The following is a 27,557-nucleotide window of genomic DNA, read 5'->3' on the forward strand; positions in this document are numbered from 1 at the left end:
TTTCAAGTAGGGGATCTAGTCATGGTACACTTAAGAAAAGAAAGATTTCCAGCCGATACTTACAACAAGCTGAAAATGAAGAAATTTGGCCCCTGCAAAATTCTGAAGAAACATGACTCAGAAAATGCATATGAGGTGAAGTTGCTAGATGGTATTCACATTCCTCCTATTTTCAACATTGCAGACTTAACAGAGTATCATGATGATGGTTCAGATGAGGAGCCGATGTTAGAGCCATTTCCAATTCCTGCTTCTAAGAAGGAGGAGATCGAAGACATTCTAGATCATCGTGTCGGCAGGAGTACCAGAAATAGGCAGTATGAAGAGTATCTAGTCAAGTGGAAAGGATGGCCGATAGAGGATTCAACTTGGATATCAGCAGCTGAGGTTTCTCATTTGGGATTTCCTCTACCATTCATAAAGTGACAGGGTCACTTTTCAATCTACCCTAGGTGTCTGATGCAGGAGCATCCAGAGGTATAATGGCAATCCTATGTCATCCAAAAAAATGTACTTAGACTTAGTTTTTGTTTCATGTATTTTCATTTTTGGATACCCATTTGGGTCAAATAAAGGTTCCAACTCTCATAGTTCCACTATTAGTGTTCTGGGTTAGAGTTTTTAATCACCTTGGGATACGTCTAAATGTCAAAAAAATAGGAGTATGTAATTGAGCCATCATTTTGGTGAACTAGAAGGTGTAAATTGGTTGGATGAAAATAATTATAATTTAGAGCATTCCAAAAAAAGAATAAGGTCAAAACGCCCCACGGTTTGAAAGTCATTGCAGTTTTTTAGTTTCTGGAGACCTAAGAATGCTTCAAAGTCAGGTTAGGGGCATTAAATGACCTTGAACAGGGCCAAAAATTGGGGGACAAGAAAAGCTCATCCATAGGGCTATAGAGCACTTCGAGAGCTTTTCAAAAATGTAAACGGTTCGTCAATCGGAGCTACGATTCAAAAGTTATGCCTCCTGGAAGTTCGGTTACTTTTTCTGAATTCTTCTAATTTTGTGTCGACTTCTAATGCGACTTCTAGAGCCTTCTATTTGGTCGGTGGATGCCAACTAGCACTTTCTAGAATGTATTCCTAATCCTTAACCCTCTGGGGTCTATTTAAGAACATTTCTGGCATTGTAAAAGGCAGTTCGGAGTGGAGCTTGAGAGAAGGTACTGGGAGAAGAATTTATCTCCATATTTATGCTATTGTAAGCCCATAGGGCATGTTTTGGAGTCTATTTCTCTGCACTGAGTGTACTAGCATATTTTTACAGTTAATAAAATTTTCCCTTTCCTGTTGTGTCCATTCTGTGCTTGGGTTGTGTCCCCATCACACCTCCAGCTCGTATTGCTCCTACTGATCCTGTTCTAGCCAAAGATGCTTCAGATTCAATGCAGCAAGACCATTTATGTCTTCCTACATTACCTTTATACGACAACTTCCTTCTCGCCCTTGCAGGCCTGTTCATGGAGTCTCACATTGAAGATGTGGGAGACATTATTGATGATATTCGTCTTCTTTTTGAGGCAGATACTTCATCCTTTGCTGCAGTGATAGATTCATGTACTTTAGCACTCCAGGGTACACATGGTCTTCTAGGTGATGATTTCTTGCCAGACATTTCAACTCTGTTCTTGGAGTCACACACAACAGATATGAGAGACTTTTATGATGATTTCTCACTTCTCTTTGCTGAGGCATATTCTTCTACAGTTATTGCACATTCTCTACATGATCAATCCTTCCAGGTTGGCATGATTGTGGGTTCTTATGTACAACATCTACAGGAGGTCTCTTTCACATTTGAGAAGACAATTGGTTTCCTGAAGTAGGTTCTTCATCATTCCTTGTTCGATTTTTACTTCTCCACACCAATTTTAGAGGAAGCCATAATTGGTATCAACACAATGACTTTTGAATAGGTTTCAGTGACACCGATCATCATGGAGATTCCTTCTCCATTCAGGGGACGCATCTCATAGGTACCCTTGCATTTGTTTCTTCCAAAAGGGAGGAACATCATTTAGAGATCATGGATCAGCTTCTACATCGGAACATTCCTCACTAATCAACACATTACTTTTAGGGTTGGGGGGGGGGACTACCTCGTCTCCTCCTTCTCCTTTTTGGGTGGGACTTTTTCCTCTTAAGGGGGTTTTGTCCTACTCCTTTTCTCTCTATGTATATACTGGATGTGTGTTGTAATGGGGGGGGTTGGGGGGGGTTCATGATTACTCCATCCATCCATGCATCCTCTTTCATCTCTCTTTTTGGGGGAGGGTTTTTCCCATGAGGTTTTCTTTCCCCACTTTATGAGAGATTTGCATCTTCATTTTGTACATGGGTACCTAACATGGCCTAGTAGCCAGGACCCATCTTGCATTTCATCCTAGTTTTTGTAAGCCTAAGGGCATTCCCCTAAGTTGTACTTAAGGGGGGGTGTTGGTGTAAATACGTATTTACTATCTACACTTACTTAAGTTTACTTAGGTTAATGCATTATTGCATTATTTAATTTTGTGCTCAAGATACTTAGGAGTTTGTGCACTCTTGTGAGTTGTCATGTTAACAACACAGGAGTTCGCACCTCTTTTATGCACATGGTGCCTACAACACAGGAGTTAGCACACTAATTAAGCACATGGTGTCTACAACCTTGACATTCTTATCCACTCATCTAAAATGATAGATAAGGCATGTTCTTAGTTGTCATGATGCTTATCTTATCTCTTGGTTCTTTCTAGAGACATTCTAGGTGCTTCCTGAGAGGCCTTTATACACAGGCACTCCTAGTGTGTTTGTACTGAACAGAGCAATGTATCCAGACATACTATGATTAATAGATCATATCCATTTTTGGTCTACAATTTTGCTTGTTTTTGAGTTCTTAGTTCCTGGGTGAATTTGTCCCTCAGGAAAATTCTTACATGGTGTCAGAGCTATACCAAATTCTTACAGTCTCATTGTAAAAGGTGGATTCTAAGTTGTGACTCTTGGTCTTCCAAATGTTTTTTCTATTGTGGTTGCTTGAAAGGAGCTTGAATAATTTTGTAATTCTCATGGTGTTACTTGAATAAACACAAGATTTGTAAACGATTTCAATATAAATTTAATTAAGTTGTTTTATTAATAATTTGGGGACAACACAAATCATTGATGCCTGAAGATTGCTTTTCCTCAAGCAATCTATCATCGAAATAATTTACCCACTGCAAAGCTCTAGGATCACAAACCAAGTGCTAACATTAGTATCAATATCCATTGGATTTTGTCAAGATGAGTAAATTTCCATCAAGCTTTTGTTGTGGCACTCTAGTATAAACATTGTTGTGTTTAGACTCACTAGGATCCCATAGAAACGAATCATAAAACACATTGACGCTCCAATCCACAACCTTCATGCGAACACTCTCATCAATCTCTTCTAGAATCTCATACCTCAAGAAGATTGTGTCATTTCTATGAGGAAGCCTCTCACATGGAGAGATTGCATTTATACATGCCTCATGCACAACCAAAGGATAAACTCCATACTCAACCAAACGTAGTTGCTCCTACAAGAAATCATTAGTAGCATCTCCATAAAGTTGATCAGCCACTAGTAGAGTTTTCTCATTTGGAGGGTCACTGATAGAACCCATTCCCATCAAGTTGATCATCAAGTGCTAGTTTGAAAAAAATTGGTGCAAGCATCTTCTTCACCTTTTTCGAAATTTGGACGTATTATATTTGAAAAGAAAATTGTTGACCCTTTCTTGTCCAAATCTTCTTGTGGCTACAATGTAGGCATAACTTCATTCTTCGTAGGCATAAATTTGTTCTTTGTAAGGCTCACTGTGCTAGGAACCTCATTGTTGATCCCCTGACTGAGATTGATGTTGTAGGTCCTATCACCTATAGAGGATGACTACCTCAACCTCAAGTCTATGTAGTCCTTGAGAGATATGTTTCTATACCATAAATCCAATCCCTTTTAATTTTCTTCAATGACTCAACCGAATCCATTTTTATATGCTTTCCATACGCTAGCAAGAATTTTGCTATAACACCACCATGATGTCCCCGAGTGGCATTAAAAATTTTGTAAGACCCAACCTTCCTACCAAAATCTTGCACTGCAAGTTCCTCCTCAACCATACACCTATCATGTGATGTTATTTTCATACAGTTCAGATGGATGACTATGTCTTTTGTACGGAACACTTGTTCCTCCCCTCTATAATGTACACACAACACCCCAACAATTCTCTACATCATACAATACAACCTGACGACTATGTCTACCTTTTACAGCATGACAATCAAATCACCATACAGTGTGATTGAGTTGTTGTACAGGTGAGAATGATTGTACAACCTCCTCCAGTATCAAGTGTTTGGGCTATGAGTCATATGGCTTCATTGGTCTTCTTTTAACGAAATCTACATCCATAGTTTATTACCAACGATCTTCCTTTCTAGGCAGATAAGTCAAACATTATGTTCCAAAGAATAAAATACAAATATATATTGCAAGATAGCATAGTTTGGCACAAGAATGAGCATGGAAAGACAATCGCCAAAACACCAATGATGCAAGTGGAAATTCAAATTCAATAATGATACCACTTAAGAGTACACACAAAGATATTATTGTCAAATACATTTTTTTCTTAGAAGGAAGACTTCACAAATTTGGAGCACACAATGATATATTCGAATGATATTTCCATCTCTAGACTAGGGTGGTTGTGAAGCATCGAAACTGCAATCACAATATAAGGAGGATCTTCCACATCTAAAATTACGCAATACAAAAGTGTCAAAATGCATTTCATGATGATTTACAATGCTCAACCATCTCCTTATAAAGGTCTCCAAGCGACGTCTAGAGATTTATAATTGGCTGACATTATTTTATTAATTTGAGCCCCTTATATTAATTAAATCAATTAATTAAAGGTCCTTAATAATATTATTTAAATTTTAGGATCACTTAATTAGTTAATTTAATTAAGTTGTTCTATTAAAAATTTGGGGACATCACTGAAATGTCCTTTCTATGACTGTTATTAAAATTTTATGATGTTGCTGCCCAAACAAGTTGGCTTATTGTCTCTAAAGAAGTTTTTGTATTAATGGTGACCCAATAACATTATTTGCATGGATTCTATATATACATATATATATATATATATAACCAACAGTCAGTAGACAATACTAACTGAAAATGAAATCAATTGAAGGTACTCTAAACTCGATTAGGAAAACTTCTTAAAGTGCAAAAATAACTTGATAGAAGACATCCAAGATTTGTAGAGACTCGATTTAATGGGTGAGAGTGTGCTATGGTTAGGAGTCAATCCAAGTCAACCACTGCCTATTAACATACGATGTTCATGCCATTCTTAGAATAGCCCCTGATTGGTTTCAGAATGTTGCACACTATATCTTCCCAAGCTCACAATCTGCACACACATTGTCCCGCTCTCTTGTAGATGCTTTCGTGTTGGGAGAGCGTGGAGCTCTTGACTACTGGGTAAGGGCCACAGGATTTGTCCACCTTTGTCGTATGGGACTTATGTCGACTGTCCACCAAGTTGTTGTCTCAAACTACCATCCAGTCTGCTAATAGCCATGCTTTACACCTGCAAACTTATTTCCAAGGATTTCCCTTTCGATTGATTGCACTCTTTTCCTATCTGTCGTAATCTCAAGAAAGCTTCACACTAATTTTCAATGTGTTGCCTCTAATTCCAACCTGATTAAGTAAGGTGAGATATCGAGGCTATGTCCAACCCCTTGTTTCTTCTTAAGGGGTTTCGTTCTTAAGAAAAACTAGTCACATTTAAGCAACCTTTTGTATTTTGAACAATATCATATCTCATGATGACAATCCTAACGAAGCTCATTTCTTTAATGACCTCGATATGAGGGGAAGTACAATCAACTAGGCAATGTGAGATAAAAGTCATTTTCGTCTTCTAGTCACTTAAGTTACTTTTTTTATACAATGACTTTAAAGTGATAAAGTAACTTTATAAATCCACTTTATAAAATAAAGTGACTTAACTATAGAAAAACTCCTCCACTTAAATACTTCCCCAAAGAAACCAAATAAACTCCTGTGACTGGCTGGCATCCTCAAGATCAATGTCATTAGCCTATCTTGATGGGGAGATAGACCAACAAGGTGCTAGCAAGGCCTAGCACGGAGAAGGGGGCATTGCAGTCCTCCCATCCTGGGATTGCTTGCCCTCAAGCAATCTCAGACCCAGATGCTGCAGGATTGATTCACCCTCCCAAGTAGCGTCTTCATATGGAAAATCTTTCCAGTGGACTAAATACTTCCTGATGGATCTGTTACACAACTTCCTCTCCCTAATCTCAATCACCTTGGTTGGAACCAAAACTAGTTTCCCTTCTTCATCAAGTGGGGATAATCCAACAGAAGGCACTACATGTTGGCTAATCGCTTTCTTGAGGCAAGACACATGAAAAAAATTATGAATTCTACTGTCATCTAGCAAGTCCAGTTCATAAGAAACCTCTCCAACCCTCCTAGTAATGCAATAAGGACCATAAAATCTAGGCTGAAGCTTCTCAGATCCACTCTTCTTCAAGGAACTCTACATGTAAGGTTGGATACAAAGGTAAACCATGTCGCCAAACTCAAAACTCTACTTTGTCCGACAACGATTAATGTACATCTTCTATTGATTTTGAGCCTATAGGATATTCTCTCAAAAAGAGTGAAGGATGCCTTGTTAATCCTATACCCAATCTACAACTAATGGTGCCCTGTTGTCCTGTAATGCCAAATCTATGAATGATAGAGGTTCACTACCATAGAGAGCCTGAAATGGTGTCATCTGAATGGACATGTGGTAGGAGGAGTTATAACAGTAAGTTCCCCTTAATATAACCATTTAACCCAAGCTCTATGTTGCCCCACTACATAGTTCCGGAGATAACCCTCCACCCATTTATTTGCTATCTTAGTCTGCCCATTTGTTTGTGGGTGGTAACTTGTATTGGGTGTTAATTTTGTACCGACAATCTAAATAATTCCTGCCAAAAAGTGTTGAGAAATCTCTTCTTCCTATCGCTCACAATGGTCCAAGGTAGACCATGTAGATGAAACACCTCTAAAAAAAAACAACTCGGCTACTTGAGAGGCTGACCAATCCATTGCTATAACGTAGAAATGAGCAAACTTAATTAATCTGTCCACAACCACAAAAATGGAATCTCTGTCGTGCACTCTTGGCAATCCTGCAATGAAGTCCATGGAGATACTCTCCCATTTCTATGTTGGAATAGGCAGAGGCTATAATAATCTGGCTGGGAACTCGTGCTCCGACTTGTTCTGTTGACAATTCTAGCATTCTCTAACATGCTCAAGGACATTGTCCTTGAGGCCTTTCCATATAAACCTTTCTCTGACCTGCCTATAGGTTTTGAAGGAACTTGGGTGTCTGGCTGATGGTGCATCATGAAGAATCTTCATAATTTTTTCCTTGAGCTTAGACTCTAGCACGAGATAGATCCTATCCTTATAAAAAATCACATTATCGATTACCTTGTACCTATTGTCTTGGAGCTACCCATCCATGATCTGACAAGCTTGTGTATTCTTAGAATACTCAACTAGTAACTAAGACTTCCAATCTGTCGATATCTCTGAAATGACACAACACTCTACTACTGAAGGTCTCTTGGAAAGTGCATCAGCAACTATATTGTTCTTACCCTTGACATACTCGATGTTAAAATTATAGGCCTAAATCTTGCTGACCCACTTTCATTGTCTTTCATCGAGATCCTTTTGTTCTAAGAAATTTTGCAAGTTGATGTGGTCCATCTTAACTATGAATTTTCAACTCACCAAGTACTGTCTAAACTTGGTTAAGGCATACATAATGGCTAGCATCTCTTTCTCGTAGGTGGAGTACAATCTCTAACTGCCCTTGAGCTTTTGGCTCTCATAAGCTATCAGATTCCTATCCTCCATCAGAACTATGCCAATTTTTCTCCTTGAAGCATCACACTCTAATACAAAAGGGTGAGGGAAGTCGAGCATGTGCTTATCACTTTCTTGAGTTTATCAAAGTTCACCTCTACATCATCCGTCCACCTAAATGCCACTTTTCGTGTGAGATTGGTAAGGGGATTTGTTGTCCGAGAGAAGCCTCTAGCAAACCTCCTATAATAAGAGCAAAGATTGAGGAAGCCCCCCAAATTTGATGCATTCCTTAAAGGCGATCAATCAAGGATTTCTTGTATCTTTTCCTAGTGTGCCTTCACCCATCTGCACTAATCACGTGTCCAAGGTAAATAATCTCAGCCAATCCAAACTCACACTTCGATTCCTTCGCAAACAATGAATGCTCCTCCATAATGCTAAGTACCTCATATAGGTGTTGCAAATGCTTCTCCCAAGTTTTGTTGAAAACTAGGATATCATCAAAGAATACCAACACGCTCTTGCACAATTGTTTTCTAAAAATATGGTTCATACATGATTGAAATGTGGCTGGTGCATTAGTGAGCCCAAATGGCATAACCAAGAACTCATAGTGTCTGTCATGGCATCATAAAGTAGTCTTATGCACATCCTCCTCACGAACTCGTATTTGATGGTATCCAATTCTAAGATCTATCTTCGAAAAGTAGACTGCCCCATTTAGTTCGTCTAATAACTCATCAATGCAAGGAATAGGGTACCTATTCTTAATGATCCTCTTGTTGAGAGATCAATAATCAATACACCTATGAAGAGTACCATCCTTCTTATTCACCAAAACTACCAAAGAAGCAGAAGGATTGGAGTTGGGTCTGATGTGTCCCATGTCTAAGAGTTCCTTAATCATCCTTTCTATTTCCTCTTTATAGTGCCTAGGGTGACGATAAAGAGTGGTAATGATGAGTTTGGCGCCCTCCTCTAACTCAATGATATGCTCAAACCCTCCATTCCAGGGATTACTCAGGGGTATGTCCTCAAAAACCCTCTTGTGCTTATCAAACACAGATTGAATGTCAACATGAAGTTGTTATCCTAAACCTAATGTAGCCTTAGAGGAAATGAAACAGTCGATACCTAATCATCATGTCTCATAATAGCCTTCATCCTGTGAGCTGAAATCAATCTGGGTTCACCTTCTGGCATGGCCTTGAGAATCACCTGTTGGCCATCCTGTAAGAATTCTAGTTGCATCTTATCATGATCAACTATATACCTGTCGACTGTCTGTAACCACTGCCTAGCCAACATGGTGTCTAACCCATCCAAGTCAACTACATAAAAATCTAAAAGATAGACATCAAAGTGAGTTGAGAGCCTTGGCACTTTTCCTGTGCATCTTAATCTATCACCTCCTACTACCCTAACTTCGAACTCGGGTATATTATCAACATGTAACCTTCTCTTTGATGCCCAATGTGTGCTTATGAAATTATGTGATGCACCTGTATCTAAAAGGCACACAATATGTTGGCCTCTAACTACACTCTTCAAGAAAAAGGGGTGACCCATGGGATCGCTACAAAAAAGAATCTATGATAGGAGATTGTCCCGAAGTGGATCCCTTCTTCCTCTTTTTAGGAGGTTGCTCCTCATTTTCTTCCTACTCGCTGCTATCAACAGTGTTGCCTCCCTACTGCTCATCCTCCTCTTTTGAAAGAACTTTGGCATGATGTATTTTCCCCTTACCTGGGCACCTATGATCTGGTGTCCATGGCTCCCTAAAATTGAAGCATAGCTTCTTCCTCCTCAACTCATTCTATGTTTGAAAGTCCAACCTTGGGGGAAAAGTCTTTTGCTGATTCTTGTTCTTTTGGATCGAAGTGAACCTCTTATAAGGTTTCTTACGAGGTTGTAGTATCAAAGAAGGTGAGTCTAGGTCATGTGTGATCTTAATAGCATTATCCAATGTGTTTGGTTTAAGGACCTTGACCAAACCTCTAAATTTGTCCTATAAGCCCTTAGTGAACAACATTACCTTACATTGTTTTGTCATATCCAGAACCATAACCAAACTCATCAATGAAGTCATCTAGAGATCCACCATGTCGCAACTGCGCCAAATCCTTATAGTAGACCTCAATGTTTTTCCTGTCAAAACGGGTGTTCAACTTAGGGCTAAAAGTCTTATAAGATGTAATGAGACCATGATCCTGGATGACCAGCCCATGATTCCACCCATCATATGTTGCTCCCTTTAAATGCATTGTGGCAAATCTAATGGCTTATGTCTCTAACATGGGCTTAAGTGTCAAGTAGGTGTCTAGCTTGTGAATTCAAGCTCTAGTGGATGTCTTATTGCTGCCATAAAAAATGGGGAGGGATAACTTGTTCATGGTGTGCTTCAAGTCCCTATTTTGTGCCCTAGGCCTTCTATCCAATTGTGGTCTCTCTGTCTCCCTTTCTTGATTCATGTATTGAACAAAGGAAAAATTATGTTTAATCAAATCAAGGAATAGATCCCATTCATCGTACATGGCCATAACATTATCTAGAAGTAAACCTAATGTTGTAGGTTGGGCTACCTCTTCCTCGATATTATTCTCAGCAAAAATGGGCATCAATGGCCTATCAGTGTTCAATGTGGGGGCCCTAACAGCTCAGGGTGATCCTACCACACTACCACCTCCACAGTGATGACTCGGTGTTCTCTTGTGTGTCAGAGCTAGCTGCTACGTAGCACCTGTAAGCTGTTGAAGTGTAGTAGCGATATTATTCTATCCATCTCTAATAGCCTGCAAAGTTTCCCTCACTTCCCATTTCTGTTCATTTGCATCATGACCCATTTGTGTGACGTGTACTTGTGCAATCTGTTCACCTTGTATGCTTGTCTCAAAGGTTAACTCCTTGTCAACTGAGTAATTGTCCTTAATATCAATCTAGACTAAAGATCCTTATTGTTCAGGATGGATGTGGCTAAAGTTATATGGTTTCCTATTCATGTCTATCTAACAATTTTCTTGTTTTAACCAGCCTACAACTTCAATAATTTACCCACAAGTTGGCAAGTCATGTGGCTTTGATACCACTGAAATGTCCTTTCTATGACTGTTATCAAAATTTAATGATGTTGCTAGCCAAACAAGTTGGCTTATTGTCTCTAAAGAATATTTTGTGCTAATGGTGACCCGATAAAAAATATTTGCATATATATATATATATATATATATATATATCCATCAGTCGATAGACAATACTAACTGAAAACGAAATCAATTGGACTCTAACTCAATTAAGAAAACTTCTTAAAGTGAATAAATAACTTGATAGAAGAACTTTGAGATTTGTACAGACCTGCTTTTATGGGTGGGAGTGTGCTGCGATTAGGAGTCATTCCAAGTCGGCCACTGCCTATTCACATCTATTGATCATGCCATTCTTAGAATAACCCTCGATTGGTTTTAGAATGTTGCACACTATATCCTCCCAAGTTCACAATCCATACACACACTGTCTTGCCCTCTTGCAGATGCTTTCGTGCTGGGAGAACATGGAGCTCTTGACCGCTAGGTAAGAGCCAGGAGATTTGTCCACCTCTGTCTTATGGGCCTTATGTCGGCTATCCACCAAGCGACTGTCTCAAACTACCATCTTGGCTACTAATACCTGTGTTTCACACCTACAAACTTATTTCCAAGGATTTCCCTTTCGACTAACTATACTCTTTTCCTATCTGTCGTAATCTCAAGAAGCTTCATGTTGATTTCCAACGTGCTGCCTCTAATTCCAACGTGATTAAGGTGAGATACCAGGGCTACATCCAGTCTCTCATTTCTTCTTAAGGGGTTTCGTCCTTAAGAAAAACTAGTCACATTTAAGCAACCTCTTGTATTTTGAACAATATCATATCTAATGGTGACAATCCCAAGGAAGCTCATTTCTTTTATAATCTCGATATGAGGAGAAGTACAATCAACTAGGCAATATGGGATAAGAGTCATTTTTGTCTTCTAGTCACTAAGGTTACTTTTGTTATAAAATGACTTTAAGTCATATAGTAACTTTATAAATCCACTTTATAAAATAAAATGACTTAACTATAGAAAAGCTTCTCCACTTAAATACTTCCCCAATGAAACCAAATAAACTCATGTGACTAGTTGGCATCCTCAAGATCAATGTCATTAGCCTATCCAGATGGGGAGATAGACCAACAAGGCGCTAGCAAGGCATAGTGCCGAGAAGGGGACATTAAAATCATAATCATAATAAGGTTATAATAAAACATGGTTAGCTAGCTACTAAAGGTTTGGCATGCCGACTTTGTAACTCTCTCACCACGTCGACTATTAAAAAAAATTAAATATAAGAATTAATTCTTAGAATGTTTATGGATTCAATTGTGTCAAAGTTTTTGCATCAACGTTTGATGGATCACAGAATGTGATTCAAAATGTTGATGCAAAACCTTTGACACAATTGAATCCAAAAATAGGAAAAGGCGATGCAAAAACTGACACAATTGAATCCAAAAACATTCTAAGAATTTATCTATGGATTGTGGAAATTTGCTCTCTATTATAAGAATTAAGTAAATAAACTTAGAACTTGCTCAAACTTGCGATTTTCTACTTTCTACTATTAAGCTAAAATCTAATAAGATTATTTTCTTATCTAGTGTTTCTTTTTGCTTTGAGTTGCTTGATTTTAAGAAAGGAGCCTCCTCTTTGTAGTCTTGTAACTCTTCGATTCATCGAGAAGTATGTCTCTAATCTCATTATATTTTATCATCTCATCAATGAGTGAAACAACACTTGCCATGACCTTCTTATCCCAAAGTATATCAAGGAACCTTGGGTTTAAATAGAAGACCAAGGCATGTATTGGTAATGGAGTTAGTTTGTCTATTTGTGATTAAAAATGTGCCAAATGATCTCATATTCTTTTGTATCCTTGCCATAATAATGCAAAAACCTCTTTGGTCATATCCATGCCTCATAGAGGCATTCCATCGACATGTCATCTCCATTCACGAAACTTAGAACCTTGGCCAAAGGTTACCATCAAATAAATGAAAATAATTTTTTAAATTATCACAAAATTAACGAGAATAAAAAATGCAAACAGCTAATTCCATATAAAATTTGTGTATAATTATTACTTGGGTGACTCCTTTGTATTTTTTACAGAAAACATGTGAAAATTTGTTTTGCTAGCTTTCACACCTTTTGTCTTTTGGCATGTGGAGGCTCCATATAAACATTGCTCATAACATCTACTTGAGAGAAAGAATTGCAGCTATGATGCTTTGCAAAGTGAAGCCGTGGACAATTGTATCACTCCTATTGTCAAGAGCTCTTTGTCATTCGTGTGATATTGCATCAAAGAATGGACTTAAAGTATGGTTATAAATAAATTGCAAAACTTGTTTGGCTTTTTCAACCACACTCTTGACCCATCCAAACTTCTCAATGTCCTCTACGATAGTATCCAAGCAATGTGAATCACTAGTTGAAGAAAACATGGGATACCTCTCCATGATAAATCTTTCTAAGAATATGTTTGTTGTTGCCTTGTTCATGACAATTTGGATAACATTTTCAATTGCAACCTTTTGGATCAACATGCTATAGATGGCACAATATCTCAATATGTTATTGAGTTCAAGTGGGGTGTCTATAGACTTCAATAACACCAATGTGCCACTCAAAGCCACTAGAAAGTTCATGAGAGTCTCATTCTAGCCAACAGCCCATCCATTTGTAAGATGTCGCACTACTTTCTCTACCATACTTTATTGAATTAATCTAGTCATTAACACCAACCCATGTTCTTTTTATGGCCTCCTCTATTAATGACCCACTCATATCCTTAGTTGATGGAATTTGAAAGTCCAACTGACAATTACAAGTGTGTTGACCAACTCTTTATCAATGCTAAACATTAAAAAAGAAAAAGTGCTTTAAAATAATCCTTGGACCCGGTTTTAGTGACACCTTTGAGCCACACTTTTAAATCAACCATTTCAAATATTAAAACATAAGTTATCTTTTTACAACATCATGTAAGGTTACTTTTTGACAAAAGAAATTCAGCTAAATTTTATAATTATTTCTCTTGCACCACTCCATTAGCCTACAGGGAAAATAAAGAAAATAGGCCAAGATCTTCACTAAACTTACATTTGAGAATAGGACACGACATATACTATGGTATCATTGACAAAATCTTTGTGTACTTCTAATGTGTCATCTGGGAATTTGAATGTACAATCTTCATATATAGTGTTGATATATGCTATTGGATTGCAATTGTTATCAAATATAATCTAAGTTACCAATTCGAGTTCGAGTTCTGGTTTGTGGCTCGGCAAAAAACAATTCCCATTTGGGTTTGTGGGTGGGCTCGTGAGTGTGTGTGTGTGTGTACAAAAAATAAGAGACGTGCGTAATTGCAAAACTTAGTCATTCATAGTACAAATATATGTTGTTTGATCATTGATCAATGCCAAATGTCAAAGATATACATTAAATACCCGCTCATTAATCTATGTTCATGATTGTAAACAAATCATACATTGAATTACGAAATTGCAAAATGAAATTTCAAAACATAGCGTAGTTCATCAAATAATAAAGTTTGAAACATAATGATAAATGGCAATTGTTTAATAGTGAATCAATGATCATAGTATCCAATGCCCTTCAAAGGTCAAATGGGTCATCAAACAATGAGGGATCAATGGCTTCATGCCCGGCTGCAACTATATCTAGATCCTCATCATTGGAACAAAAAATCTCTACACTTAAAACATGCAAAATCGGCACACCAAAACGAGAGAGCAAATGAGAGATTAGATGAGTGAAATGTTTTCTATTAGGCTACTGTTAGGGTTACATAAAAAAAAAATATTAAGTCATTTTATTTTTATTTTTTAGACCCTATTGTTGTGGGTCCTCCTGGGTTTTTCGAGATTCATGCCAGCAAGGACCCGAATGGACCCACAGTCCGAAATCTAGACCTTGCACGAACTCGAACCCAAATTCGGGCTGCAAGGTGTGTACCTAGCTTCATAGAATATAATGCTTGGGATATGACTCCTAATTATTTTAAATTTTAATCTATACCCCTGGCACCACTTCTTTCTGAAAAGTTCTAAAATAGACTCTTGAACATAGTAGCACGAGGATGCATCCCCCCCTTTTTGCCCAACGCATCGGAGGCAAGGACGCACTAGGGACTTGGGGACTCTATTCCCCCATCCCCAATGGTGCCACTAGATTTCACCACCTCCGCCAAGGATGGGGGATGTCCCAGTGTTTAACTATTTGCTGATTTGACTATCTATGTTCGATGTTCAATGTTCCAATTCAATGCAATGTTCAAGTATTTACTGTTTTACATCTTTATATCTTATATTGCAATGCATCATTTCATAATTAGCATTTTAAGTACCAAATATATAGTATATACAACCTCCCCCCCACTTGGTCCCTCGCCGTTGTCCCTTTGTCAGCCCCAAATTAAGGCCCCTTTGTCCCCCCGTCTCAAAAATTTGTTCCCCTGTCCCCTCGTCTCCCAAGGCGGTGTAAATATGCTCTTGAATCTATTGTCTAGGTTGGGAGCAACCTTGAATTGGTGGGCAAAGCATGTAAGATTTGCTGCAATTGTTATGCATGTTGCTCAATTGTTGTAATCAACTGATCAATGTTTGGTTTTGATTTAGTCCATGGATGCCATCATTGTCTGTCTTCAAGGGGTTTCTAGATTGGTTGCCTGATGCATATGTCAGTCATTACATTGATGACGTTGATGATGTTTTGATTTTCAGCTGTTCCTGTAATGGTTCAACCATAGCCAAGTACACTTTAAAAGTAGGGGAAGGTTATTTTGTTGATCTAGACTCTCTAGTGGAGTGAATGGGTTCAGAATTTTTAACTTAGAGAATGCTGTTTTTTTGTGGATGTGTCATTGTTTTTCGTTAGCACTGAAATCCTGTTAAAGTTTATTAGCACTCCCTTGATTTAGCTTTGGGTATATATCCAAATTTTGGATGGACAGCTAAGAGTTATTGGATGTTGATAGATATGATTGGGAAGCCAGGAGTGTAAAAATTAACAAAGTCATCATCTATTTCTAAATCATCACAAGTAGTCTAATTTGCAATATGAATATTGTCATTATTATTCAGGTTTCTTTGGTTACGAGATGTCAGTACAGTTTATTACATTAGTGTCTTAGACTAAGCTGTTGGAATAATCCTGGGGAATCAAAATTCAAATTTGACATGTTAAAAGTTTGAATAGGAAAGGAGGTGGGTGTAGAGATTACTGGATCCAAATGCTGCCAGGGGTTAACTTCAGCCTCACAGAAATGCACACAATTAAACTGTGATTTTTGTAATCTACATAATAAATAAAGGAAAAAAACAATTCTAATTACAGCATTCAAATATCTCTCTCCAAAATGCATAAAACAGGTACATAAATAATAGGTTAGAGAAGGGTGTACAATTTTACGGAATGACTCTATAGAAGATCTAACTTCTAATAATCTACACAACCTTAATGATCCTTGAAAAGTTAAAGGGTTCTTTCTCACTCATATCCTGTACTAATCTAACTGGATGTACTTTAAATTCCCATTTATATGCCCTCCCTCATCTCTTGTGGTCACTAATATTTACTTATTGTCTTTTTATGTGAAAAATGCAGTAATGGATGATAGGTTCAATGAAGAACCATCCAACCATGCGGTCTCAACACAAAATTAGCATGAAACCCTAGTCTTGAAATACAATGAACTAAAACACAATCAGTGTATGGTTTCTTTAAACAGCGTCTTTAAGTTGATGTGCCCTCTGATCTTACAACTCTCAAGCTGCTACTGAACTTTGCAAGTGAATGATTTTCTTGAAATGTACAAATAATGTTCCCTCATAGCAAACAAAGATGAAATGTCTTGGCACAAAACAGTAATATGTTACACAGCCCTATGCACATAAGGCAAGGATCATGGGTCCAGTATAGAATGATTTCATGGTCACCTGTGATCCTAATAAGGAAGTGTGTAAATGATCCCTTTCAACTTTTACGATGAATGCAGCAAGATTTAAGCATTAGAATTCCATGCAGTCCTAAGCATGACTGTCCATGGACCAATAAGCTTTGGGAAGACATTAGATATATGAGAGTAAGATTAAAATCTATAGTGCAAATCTGAATTTGGCCAACCTTAAAAAAATTAGGAGTCACATTGCATTAACTGGTCAATAAAAACACTTAGCAACGTCATGGAATGATGGAAAATTACTTGATGAAGCTCTGATAACAATTTAAAGGCTTTGTGATCAAAATGCATCACCACATAATGATATATTGTTTCGAACTTTGATGTGCTAAAATGAAGATTGTAGCAAGAATGGACAGTTGCAGGATGAACAAGATGGCTGTGACATCCCTATATAACCCACAAAACAAAAAATATATTTTTGGTTCATGCAAGATTGCTCTCACATATTGGATGCTCCCATGTTTAACTAAAATAAAATATATCTGAACTTCATATGTTTCTGTACCTATAGGTTATAACCACATCCCTAGGCCCTGGATCTGATTACAAAGTTTTACTTCGCTTTTGTATTTTACTATGTAGCCTTTAGCCAGTGCATGTTTATTTATCCACCCATTGGGTCTTTGTAATATTTATTTTTATATTTCCTTTTTATTTGGGAAATAAATGCAGATACAGCCATTGGCTAATTATTTTTAAAATAATTGTTTCCAAAATCCTAATGTTCCATTTTCTTAGAATTAATATAACTTCTGTATTTGTCTTTTTGATTATTAAAGCATCAAATAAAGAAATCCTTGGCAGACTTGCTGCCAACATTTGGAAACTCTGTTAATCATTGACAAATCGAAAAAAGCAAGAAACAATAAAAGTGTCAATGATATCCCACACACAGCTGCATTCTTACAGATGTATTGTAATGCAGGGTTTGAAGACAATAGAATTTTTTCAAACTACTATTTTATTTTGTTGACAGAATATTATCTTTTAATGATTTGAGTTTCTCAGGTAATGCTGATTATAATGTCTTAATGATCCTGTTGTGATTTACACTATTAATGCATCTACATCATGCATGTTTTTTATTGTTAATGGACCATGCATATCATTGTTGTCAGAATGTTCGCTCTGGTACCTGTGCATGACATTAGGATTATCGTCTTTTCTCTGGCATCTCACTTTGAATAGTCTGGCTGCAGGCATAAATGCTGCTCATCTTGACTTCTTTCTCTCGTTTTTTCCTTGCTATTTTTATTGACCGCTTTACTAAGCCATGGTACTCTGATAAACTTGATGCTGTCTGGTTGTCTCATTAGACTGTCAGCAGTCCATCTTTCATGCCTTATGAAATGAGCAATTTGTGGAGTGGGAATTCTGTTATTTTGTATTGAACATCTGAATTATGTTCACTTAGAGGGAACCTAAGGTATTTTCATAGCTTATCTTACTCTATTAGTTTTAACTGTTTATTTGATGGAACAGGAATCTTCACTGCCTTTTATTTCCATGAAGTAAAATTGAGATCTTCATTTGGCTGGTCCTCGGTCTTCCATTGAAAATATTTTATGCAGGTATATGTAGTGTGAAGCAGGTATTCTTTCTTTCTTGGTGGGAACCGACCCAATTTTAATTTTAATTCATGAAGAAGTGCTATCAGGTTACAGAGAGTTTGTGGCCAAAAAGCATACCTCAAAATGCATACAGTGACCAGCCTTATGCTTAAGGAGTATTAAAATTGTTCATTATCACTGTGCTTTCAAGATCTTACAGTGATATGAATCCTTCTTCTTCACAAAAGAGATGTCGACGGACGAATTTGGTTTTTGTAACTACAATGACAACAGGAATCTCACAAGTTTGGTAGATATTTATTGTTACTGGAATGGGGATTTTTTTCCCTTAATTGTTGCTAATAAAGAAAATAAAATGCACTCCATTCCTTGCTGATAAAAAACATTCACAATGGGAGAAAGGAAAATGATATTGGCAAAGACATCATGCAATGTCTTTGCATAATTAGAGGATGAGAATTATATCAATTAAAATTCTAATTGTTATAAGGTTATACATGAAATATATGTTTTTATTCAATCTCAAATATTTTTTTCAATTACATTATTTTAACTTCAACTTGAAACTCCTCAATGTTTATATTCTTGTAAAAGCCAAAAGATATTGCATTTTTGACTGTAAATAGTGGGTTGGTTTTTTCGAAAAATATTGCATGATTCCAAGTCAAAATGAAATGAAGTTACATGTAGGGTGTATAGTGTGAGCAAACAGTTGAAAGGTTGTGACCATGATGTAGGTGGGAATATGTTAATGTCTTGTCCAAACATAAATGATAAATTGTAATAAAAGCGATAACAAGATAGGTAGAAATTAACCCAAGAGATTATCCTGGGAAAACCCGTCCACACCACAAAAATATCATTTTTATTGATAATGAAAATAAAATTCAAGTAGAATGTTTTTCACTTGATGTGATTCATACACACACAAAGTAATCACACAAATATGTAGAGTTGAGAGACTCTTCACATCACAACCGAAGGTCTCTTCAATTTCCAAAAAAAAGTCTCTTCATGTTTCCAAAAGCATGCATCTTCGCATGACACATGTTGGTGCAGGAGCACCTCGTCTCTCCAAATTTATGACAAGATTCATAATATTGTAATAGCTAAGTCGTTAAGATTTTGTATGATCATGTCAAAGAATATAAAATGTGTGGCATGTAGTTAAAAATTGTATTAAAATGGGTCCATGTAACAAAATGGTTACAAGTGCTTACAATTGGCATGATAAATGTGTTAAAAACAAGAAAAGTAGATTTGCATTGTAATCGGAGTGCTTAAAGAAGCATGGAATATCGGGTAGATGGGTGGTTGAAATAACTACCTACAATCTCTTTTAAAGAGATCACATTGTAACAAAAAGAGGAAGAGAGAGCCGATAGGAAAATTGACAAGAAGCAGATAGATAATCACTTTTGGGGGATTAGGTAGAGCAGCCAAAGAGAGTCATGTCATTTTGTAATCTGCAAATGATATCATAATGAAAGTATGTGTTTATAGTTATTTAATGTGTCAGTTGGCTTAGTCATATCTTATCGATTTTGGTTATATCATCTTTGTATAAGTCTTCTTTGGCATCGAGTTTTGGTTGAAGAGTTTAATGGTTATGGAAGCCGATAACAGGCAAATAACCAATTCTTGATTTATATGGATAATGTGAGCAGAAACCCAATTTGTATTGTTTTGTGACTACAATCGTTTGTAGGAGGAACCTGAGAACAATGAATGTGATAGAATTTGGTTAGGATTCTTGAAACCCAAATCCATAGCTAACTGTTCTTGTTTTATTGGCAAAGGTGGCGACATAAAGGTAGCGGCATATATGCAGTACTATGGAACCTGATAACAGAAAAGGAGTTCGCTGTAGTTTTGGAAGATGACAAGGACAGATAAGGAGCCATCAGATTTGTTTGCAGAGGGCAGCATGAACATCAAATGCACGTCTGTAAAACATATTCTTGTTGCCTCACTCAAACCCGAAAATGGGGAGAGGAAGAATGGCTATTGACAGACTGGAAAAGATCAAAATCTTTTGGGATTAATAGGAACTTGTTAGGGAAGATGAACGTGTAGAGAAAGGTGGCAGAATAAGATGCCAACACTTCTAGCATTCGGCATGGAAGAGGTGGAAACTCGACAGCAAGGTATGAACAGCTTCTAATGTTTGGGTTTGCATGTGGTGTTGATAAGGCATGGAGATGATTTTGGAAAAGATAGGTTTTTGAGGAGCCGACAGATGTATTGGAGGGGATCGGGTTTTCTTTTCATGAGCCCAATTTTCATTTGTGGGAATCGGTTTTTCTTTATGCTGAAGGACTCATTTAAAAGAAGCCGCTGTCATATATATCTTGCCATTTATGATGAGCACAAAAGTGTAATGGAAGAGCATCACAACCGGACCCAATAGTTATCAAAAGAAGAGAATTTTAGTATGAAAACTTGGGGAGAAGAAGCTTTGTAGATGTAAAGAGCCTCAGAAGAGTCCAGTGCAGGTTTGAATCACATCAAGTTTAATCAGAACCATCAGTAAACCGGGATGGCATGAGAAGGATTCAGCATTTCACATTCTTTCTGTGGATTGTGGAAGTTAAGAAAGGGCTCGTTACATCAGATTGGTATCAGAGCCAGCGAATGGTCTAGGCGGAGTTTGGAATTTCTTAATATTAATGGGGTTGTAGTTACATGGTGGAAGTCCACACGCTGCAGCAAGCAAGGCAGACAGGCGGTCTGTCAATGGGACCATAGATGTTGGTCCGAAGGCCTGCGCGAGAGATCCAAAGCCAGTGTTGTGAGGTGGACAAGAAGCAACACCGTGGGAAGCAACCCATCGACACTCCATCTAATTGGAGTTAGTTCCAGCATCAGAGCGTGCAGCAGAAGCGTCTGCACAAGCTTCATTCCAGTATGGTCCCGACATTTCCATAGGGCCATGGAAACCTTTCAACTCCGGCAGTATGGTGCGGGAGCACCTCGTCTCTCCAAATTTATGACAAGATTCATAATATTGTAATAGCTAAGTCGTCAAGATTTTGTATGATCATGTCAAAGAATATAAAATGTGTGGCAAGTAGTTAAAAATTGTATTAAAATGGGTCCATGTAACAAAATGGTTACAAGTGACTTACAATTGGCATGATAAATGTGTTAAAAACAAGAAAAGTAGATTTGCGTTGTAATGGGAGTGCTTAACGAAGCATGGAATATCGGGTAGATGGGTGGTTGAAATAACTACCTACAATCTCTTTTAAAGAGATCACATTGTAATCAAAAGAGGAAGAGAGAGCCGATAGGAAAATTGATAAGAAGCAGAAAGATAATCACTTTTGGGGGATTAGGTAGAGCAACCAAATGACTCTCTGGCTGTTGTCATTTTGTAATTTGTAGATGATATCATAATGAAAGTATGTGTTTATAGTTATTTAATGTGTCAGTTGGCTTAGTCATATCTTATTGATTTTGGTTATATCACCTTTGTATAAGTCTTCTTTGGCATCGAGTTTTGGTTGAAGAGTTTAATGGTTATGGAAGCCGATAACAAGCAAATAACCAATTCTTGATTTGTATGGATAACGTGAGCAGAAACCCGATTTGTGTTGTTTTGTGACTGCACTTGTTTGTAGAAGGAACCTGAGAACAATGAAGGTGATGGAATTTGGTCAGGATTCTTGAAACCCGAATCCATAGCTAACTGTTCTTGTTTTATTGGCAAAGGTGGCGACATAAAGGTAGCAGCATATATGCAGTAGACAGCATGTTTTCTTATGCTATGGAACCCAATAACAAAAAAGGAGTTCGCTGTAGTTTTGGAAGACGGCAAGGATGGATAAGGAGCCATCGGATTTGTTTGCAGAGGGCGGCATGAATATCACATGCAAGTCTGTAAAGATGGATTGGAAAAAATCGAAATCTTTTGGGATTCATAGGAACCCGATAGGGAACATGAACAGGTAGAGAAAGGTGGTAGAATAAGATGCCAACACTTCTAGCATTTGGCATGGAAGAGGTGGAAACCTGACAGCAAGGTATGAACAGCTTTTAATGTTTTGGGTTTGCATTTGGTGTTGATAAGGCATGGAGATGATTTTGTGAAAGATGGATTTTTGAGGAGCCAACAAATGTATTGGAGGGGATCGGGTTTTCTTTTCAAGAGCCCAATTTTCATTTGTGGGAATCAGTTTTTCTTTATGCTGAAGGACTCATTTAAAAGAAGCCGCTGTCACATATATCTTGCCATTTATGATGAGCACAAAAGTGTAATGGAAGGGCATCACAACGAGACCCGATAGTTATCAAAAGAAGAGAATTTTAGTATGAAAACTTGGGGAGAAGAAGCTTTGTAGATGTAAAGAGCCTCGGAAGAGTCCAGTGCAGGTTTGAATCACATCAAGTTTAATGGGAACCATCAGTAAACCGGGATGGCATGAAAAGGATTCAGCTTTTCACATTCTTTGTGTGGATTGTGGAAGTTAAGAAAGGGCTCGTTACCTCACGTCTCTACATATAATACTATCTCAAATATTATTATAAATATCTTCTTCAGCTGAAGATGACCATAATGGTCATATTTTTAATTCATAAAAAACAGAGATAAAAATCTCTATCGCAGCTACAATCTTTAGCACTCCCTCTTAGCAAGAGAGAGGTCTTTAGAATGGAAAGCACAAATAGCTGCAACCAAAGATGTCAATATCCCAAATATTCTCATAAGCACATGTTATCTCAGCATAACATAATTCATCATAATTACTTCATAAACACATATAATTAAAGTCATGGAGTCACACACATGACTTCCACCATGCCTACCCATAGAGGGTGGAACAAGGGCTTTCACCTCAAACTTCTCCCAGAGAAGAATGCATTCCACCATGTCTACTCACAGAGGTTGGTCCACCATACCTATTCGTAGAGGGTGGAACGAGGGCTTTCACCTCAGACTTCTCCTAGAGAAGAATGCATTTCTACTATGCCTACTCATAAAGGATGGAACAAGGGCTTTCAACTCAGACTTCTCCCAAAGAAGAATGCATTACAAGTAAGAATGGCTAAGATTTTCTCTCTACAAAGACTCCCTCCCAGAAGGGACAACGTTGATTACCACAATAAGATAGTTGATGTAACCTCCCTTTGAAGCTGAACATCTCCCTCTAAATATGTATCAATTCAGTCTCATGATTGCAAACAATGTTTTCATGTTCAATTATCATGTTATTGCTTCTTGATGTGACTTGCAACCAAGAGAGATTAGTAATAGCTCATCAAATTAAATAGAGATCTACACTATTCCCAATAAAAATAAAATTCAAGATTTATACTCATAAAGTACTTGTTTATTTGTAGTCTAATCTTAGTATGCACAAAAAAAGATTAAAACACACAGAGCGCAATTGAACTTATCTGATCAAATATTGATGCTTGAACATTGATAGGAAAAAGAATTTAGATGCTCTTCGCAAAATAATGACAAGAATATTCCATAACTCTCATGCATTGATAATTACACTTTACTGAGACGAAGTCGTTCATACACAGAGAGCTCCTTTCTATTGTTCCAATTCTTATCTCATGCCAACAATCACAACGATAGAGGGAAAAAAAAAGCCACAGAAAGAGGAGATGAATAGATGAGAGACCGAAGCACAAAAGATGAACAAAATATGTCGTTGACCCCAAAAGCATTGATAACCTTTACAAGGCCCTCCCATGGAAAGAGGAGACAAATAGATGAGAGACCAAAGCGCAAAAGATGAACAAAGTATGTAGTTGACCCCAAAAGCATCAATAACCTTTACAAGGCCCTCAACTCTTTGTGGCTTCATTTAAATATATAGTAAAGATAATTTTTTTCTGAAAATGATATTGGAATTCCATTCATTCAAGTGAAGTTTACACTAGAATATAAGCAATTGTTGAGATATGGAGTAAAGATCTTGCCCAACATGACTTTATTTTCAGGCACAAATATGTTTCTATACTTGTGTTCCAAAATTTGTTGCTTCTACCAAATATTGTGCCTTAAACCATATTACCAAATATACTTGCACATGGAAGGCCAACAGTACAAAAAGTTTGGTGTTAAGTGCCTAAGTGAAACACAACAATAATCATTATGAGGGGCTATTTTTATTTGACACTTGTTGAGCTTGACCAATTACATGGAGTTCTCTTTATTGTTCCTTGGGTGCGCAATGGCCCAAGATCATTGTCTCTGCATTGTCAATGATTGTTGCAATTCAGTTGTCTATTAGGGTTGATCCAATGGCACAGATCAGTACTAACTTGAGTACTACATTCAAAGTGGTCTCATCCCTAAAAAGGTCCCACCCTTTGTAGTCACTTGTCAGATTTGGCTACAACCAAGGTCTGGCAAACAAGGGAAGCTCAAACTCTTATTGGTTCTTGTAGATCCCTTGGTTTGATTGGCATCTTGGTCATCCATGTTGTTGTCCCAAAGGTTGACAAGTTCTTGATCATTGCGGATCAAAGCCAATGGCAAGTTCTATATGAACATCGGATCTACTCATTCTATATCATAGAAAAAGCATTGGGAGTTTTGGAGTGGAGCAACTTTCCTTGGCTAGTTTAATCTAAGTTCATTGTGAGCATTGTTTTGTGGAGTTGAGGAACCAACTCTACCATTGTAAGCATTTGTTGTATTAGTGCCCAAGGATGGCATAGAGCTAGTTGGGTTCCTAATTTGTGCCTTGGGGTTTATTTTGGTAGTTTTGATCTGTAAATGTTCAGTCATGGTTCCAAGAAATTTTAGTGGACCCTGACTTGGATGGTTGCAAATCTTATGTTCTTGAATTGTAATCTTAGTCTATGATGAATAAACTTTGCCCCAATTCTATGTTCTCATTTTTTGTTGGTTTCCTATTAATTTCTATCTCGATATTCTATTTTTGAATTTCTAAGTTTAGCATTGTCGCACTTCCATATCCTTCCACTTCTCTGCTTTACACAAGTTGCAAGGCATAGTTCGTATCAAGGTTCTCTACATCTCCTAGAGCAAGTGGAGTCTTCACAACAGTGTTGTAGGAAGCCTAGTGTCACAACTAGGTCCTTACAATCATGATCATAAGAAATGTTGGGAAGATGGAGAATGGGTATATGATTCGAACAAAATAATAAAACCTTATGAATATGAGGTTTCACAAATTTTGTTTAGCAAACACACACCCAAAAAGAATGTTTTCGTATTCATCTATCTTGGTGTGTGTGTGCACTCACCAAAGTTTTCCTCTTCAAAAGAATATGCACTTTGTAAACTTATATGAGTTTCCCTCTTTAACACTATGTTGGACTCTCCTAACCTATTAAGTATAATCTTTTATATGCTTAAGTTATCGAGGGTTACACAAAATCCTTATTTTCTAGTTATAAGTATTGTCATCATAGTCAAAAGTGTGAAAAAATATATAATTTCCTCTTAAGTAGAGGAGATTAAATCTAGCCACTTAGTTCAATTTAGATGTTAAATCCTTAACATCATGTATAGGAAGCTCTCTAAAATACCTCGTCCATTGCATAGGCATGGCCATGGTTGATATTCAACCTTGAGACCCTAATCTTCCACGGCATATAAAAATGGATGTCATTTCATCTTCAATCATACTGGTACACTTTATTATTATCTCTTAAGGTAACGAGAATAAGATTATTACATAAAAATAAACATTCCCTAAAGTCTTCTATAATTCATTTTAAGATTCCAAATAGAGGTTTGTATTTAGCTCTTTCTCTGGCTTGTGTTTGATAGTGGCATCTATTGAGTTCAAAGAAAAGGCAAAATAATATCAAACATCACAACTAAAATAAAGACAATCAGAAATAGACATATAACAATTGTTCAATATTAAAGGTTACATCCATAGAATAGCAAGGCAACATCTTTATTCATTGCTTTAATATTCATCCTTTTATGCAAGTATTTAATACATAAAGTATAAAGAGTCTGAAAAAAGGAAGAAACAAAGGAAAGGAATGTAAGATGATTATTAGACTTCACATTTTCAACATCATCATCTCTTCATCACCCATCTAAAAATTGAATCTCCCATGAAAGGAGGAATTAACTAGCAATATCAACATTCATATAATGTACTCCGAAATTTGGTCCAATGATTATTTTTTGGCTGTTGATTCCCCTATTCTCAAACTTTGTGCCAAGATAGTGCTCTAGTTTAATCCCGTCTTTAGATATTGTTCCATTTGTTGTGGATATTGGTGCCTTAGTTATCCATTTGCTCTTGTCTTTTCATGTGGCCACCTATTTCTTCCAAGTGGAAACTGATGCATTAAAATCTAAGTGGTCGATCCTGATTCTGGTTTGGATTTGGACTCGGATTCAGATTTGGATTTCAAGATTTAGCAAAAAACAAAACTGCATGGGTTTCAGTACCGCAAATATATATATATATATATATATATATATATATATATATATATATATATATATATATATATATATATATATATATATATATATATATATATATATATATATAGATGTTTTATATGTATGTATGTCTGTTCATAGATTCATAAATGTAACATTCATCATTGGTTCAAAACTTCAAACATATAATAATGGTCGATTTGTAGATGGGAATAAAATGTCTTTTGCAATAGACACCTCAAAGACAAGTCAAAATATGTCCTAAGGTCAAGGGTAGTGTTAAGGCAAGATCAAACCATACTTTGGGCAATGAACATGTTGACATCAGAAAAAAAAAACAAATGTTGGTATTTGTAAAGAAGATAGAGAGCTTGTTATTGCTTTTGATAAACAAGTGAATGGAAGCTTCAAGTCAAACCTTTCTGATAAACAAGCTAATGGAAGCTACAAGTCAATCCTTAATAGAGTTGAAAAATCTAAGAAAAATAAGTTAAAGATTAAAAAAAGATCAAAAACCTCGAATCATTTATGATGATCAACAAGCAAGGCAAGAGCCTACAACAAAATGGTA

Source organism: Cupressus sempervirens, chromosome 6 (genome assembly GCF_028749045.1).
Source record: "Cupressus sempervirens isolate cs-2001-9-10 chromosome 6, ASM2874904v1, whole genome shotgun sequence".
NCBI classification, from domain to species: domain Eukaryota; kingdom Viridiplantae; phylum Streptophyta; class Pinopsida; order Cupressales; family Cupressaceae; genus Cupressus; species Cupressus sempervirens.